This window comes from Hibiscus syriacus, unplaced genomic scaffold (genome assembly GCF_006381635.1).
Source record: "Hibiscus syriacus cultivar Baekdansim isolate YM2019G1 unplaced genomic scaffold, ASM638163v2 tig00112285_pilon, whole genome shotgun sequence".
Classification (NCBI taxonomy): domain Eukaryota; kingdom Viridiplantae; phylum Streptophyta; class Magnoliopsida; order Malvales; family Malvaceae; genus Hibiscus; species Hibiscus syriacus.
The window spans coordinates 3376564-3380244 of NW_024063293.1; the positions used below are offsets into that span (position 1 = coordinate 3376564).

The window sequence follows — 3681 nt, forward strand, 5'->3', positions numbered from 1 at the left end:
CCATATATTATGTTTTTTTGAAACTAGTAAGAATAAATAGATAAAATAAAAACGAAAGTGATTAATCATATAATTAACCCTCTTAAATTTAAATAGATCTGTCTGTAAAATAAATAATATGTTATCAATAATTATAAAAATACTATGAATATATATTATCTTATAATCGATCAAATAAACTATTTAATAAAAACAAAACAAAAATATGAAGAACCAAATATTTCTAAAGAAGGAAATTAATTAAATCAAGTATTCCCTTATGACGAAAAGTTTATTACCATTACACATTACACCAGAAAGGTATTGTTGTCATTCTGAAGGGATATGACAAAATTATTATTTTCCTTTTTTTTTTCAAGAATCACCCCAGGTTTCCGAATTAGGGTCGTAGGACTCACCGAATCCGAACCCTTGGGGCTTCAACAGCGGGTGGCCTCTCTCAAACTGCTGCAACTCCACTCCCCCCGTGTACGTTAACACATTTCTCGTGTTTATGCTAACGTAATCATTCCCATTTCCATTGCCACCGCCATGATGATGGTCTCTAGCCAAGCCTAGAAAGTCCCTGGTGAAACGATCGCTGCTCTTTTGCCACGTGTCCAGGTCAGCAGCCGTGAAACCCGAGAAATCCGGGGATACATGACTCGCCGTGCTAAAATAATAATAATTGTTGTTGTTGTTGCTTATCTGCGTGGCGGTGCATGCTCCAACGGTGGTAGCCTTTTGAAGGAGTGCAGTGGCTGACATGGCAGCGTTGGAGGGAGGATTGTTTCTGACGTGGAGGCTTTTGGTAGGATGAGCTTATCAGGGGGGTTTCTTGGATGTATGGCATTAAATGTTGAGACTCAGACTTGACTAGATTTGGGTTATCAAGGTTAGGGTTAGGGTTAGAAGTTTGAGCAGTAGGGTCCCATGGGTTAAGAGAAATATGGTTTTGGAAAGGGAAAACCGATGATGGGTTGAGAGCTGGATTTGTGGCGGTGGCGGCGGCTGTGGCAAGTTGGTTGGCCGAGAGTCTTGCACTCTCTTCTGCCAACGCATCGCAAAATGCCCTGTGAGTTATGAAGCTATCCTTCCTGTAGGAGGTTTCACAACAAAGCTTACAAATTCATCATCATTAATAAAACTGCATTAACAAATACTAATAAATTTGAGGAAATGAATCAAACAGTTGTGAAAGTGAATGTGGGATTTTGACTGAAGACATAATGCACGTTCTTATTTCTGAAATAATAAAAAGCAAAAAAAAAGAAAAAGCGTAAGCCTAGGATCGTGCATGCGCATTGGGCTAGCCGTAAATGCCATAAAGTTTACAGAAAAAAATAAAGCAGAAAACAACCTTTTTAGTCAAATGTAAATGCCTAAGAGGGAGAGAGAAGAAATATGCATGGACAGTGACTTGATGCATGCAAAGATGGCTCACAATGTCAATAATATGGTAAAAATCATGTGTAAACAAAGATATGCAATTGACACATAAATCTAATTGATGGAGGGCAAGGAAAAAAAGAAAAAGCCAAAATCAACAGCAGATATCGTTGCAGATTTATCAGTTTTTCATCATGATGAAAAGTTCAGAGTTTTCTACATGAAGATTTTCGTCACGGATTTCTCAAACTAAAAGCAATAATTAAACTTTCTTTTGCTTTTATTCTTTCACTATCCATCATTGATTTGATAATACAGTCGACTCTATTACGAAGTATCAAAGGGGAATTTAAAGCCACGTGTACTCGAATTAAAAAAACGTGTAATATTCCCTTTTTATCATTTGTAATGGAAATCAAGAGAAGAAAATCAAGTTTAATATAGCTATTGATATATGAACAAGACGATACAATTGATTACAATTGAAAAGAGATAAGAACAAGGCGTCCACTTCGATGAAACGAAACCTGGCATTGCATTAAAGTTCCAGATATGTTCCATGCACAAGCTTGACCAACTCTAATTGTGTAATAGAAACAAACTACAAGAAAACAAAAACGGCCCTAAATACACAAAATACTTCCCACTTGGAACTAAAACTATGAATCCTCCATTAATGTGATGAAAAAAGGGGATCAAAGTGAAAAAAGAAGTACCTTGAGAAAAGGGTTCCACAATCACATCTATATTCTCTTGTTCCACAGGTCCTAGAATGAGCCTTCCAATCCGATTGAACAGCATAGATCTTTGAGCATTTCTCACACTTCCATTTCTTCTCACCGTGTTTCCTGCAAAAGTGTTTCTTGATGCCAGTAAGGTCACCTAAAGCCCTCGATGGATGGTGGTGGACACATGTAAGCTCGGGACAAACATAGGTTTTCTTTTTCATGTCTTTGCTGTTTCTTTGCTTCAGCTTCCATGGAAGGTTATGGCCTCTTCTGTGAAGCTGAAGGTTCTGATCTCTCTGGAAACCTTTGTTACAGATCTCGCATACGAACCTGTTGGTAGCCAACAGCGTCTTTGGAGATAAAGCAATCACTTCGGCATCTGGGTCTGTAAATAATGGCATCAAACAATTAAACACAAATCTAAAACAAATTTTTTGATAGAACAATTTCTTTAATATACCAGGATTCCCAGGGAGGCCTCTCTTCTTCTTTACTTTTTGAGGCAGCTGCTTAGTCTCCTCAGATAAAGAAGTGGAATTGGACATAGTTGCAGGAAACATGAAGAAAACTCCAAGAAAGAAAAACTAGAGGGAAACCTCAAAGAGTGACTACCTTGCTCCTTTGAAAGAAGAAGAAAAAGACCACAAGAAAGACCAAAAGAGAAAAGCAAAGAGGTGGGTCAGAAAATACAGAATCCCCCCAGTTCTGGACACAAACTAAACACATAGAGCTTTGTTAATGAACAGGTGGCAGTGGCATGTACATACAGAAAGACATCATTCATTGGGTGGCAAAAGCAAAATCTCGTGAAGAGGTGATAGTGATGATGATGGGTTATTCTCCAAGTCTCTATCTAGCCATGGATTGCGTTGGGTATATATGTGTATCTTTCCTATATCTATCTATCTATTTCTTTGAAAACAACCCAGAGCTGAGATTTGCTCTTCCCATGCAATCAGAACATTGAGGGAATACAGGGAATTCAATGTTTAGAGATCCGTTTATGTGTATATAAGATTCATAAATGGAGTACATAGACAGAGACAAAGTTTCAGTAGCAGGGGAGAGTGCAGAAGGTGATGAAAAGTGGCAGACTAAGGAGAGAATAGAGAAGGGTTGGTAAAATTAGACCCCTCAACAAGATTATAATAAATAAATTTTCATTCAAAATAGAAAAAAATTACTTAAACTATACCTCTAGAAATATTTTATTATCTAATTTTAAAAAAAATAAATATTTAACGTTTTATTTATTTTACTTTTAGGTGTCTAGTTATATTTTTTATTATTTTTATTTTTAATAAAAATATTATTTTTTAAATTAAAATATTATTTTTTATTTTTTAAAATAAAAATATTAAAAAATATAATTAAAAAATATTTGGGTCCCACGTCACCCTCCCCTCAGCAGCTTTCCCCTCGCAGCAGCTTCCCCTGTCTGCTAAAATGATGAAAAAATGGCACGAACGACGAAGAAGGTCGCCTGAGGTCACTGTCGCCGCCGGTCTCTTTTCCTCAATCTGAACTATCGGAATTAAATCCCAGCTAAATCTTTAACCCATTAAATTTAGGTTTAGGGATTCAT

The 3681-nt window shown here is 36.6% G+C and overlaps 1 pseudogene; it reads right to left on the reverse strand.

Moving 5' to 3' along the window:
- Positions 1-354: 354 nt before the first annotated feature.
- On the reverse strand, positions 355-2641 carry LOC120177313 (annotated as a pseudogene).
- Positions 2642-3681: the final 1040 nt, after the last annotated feature.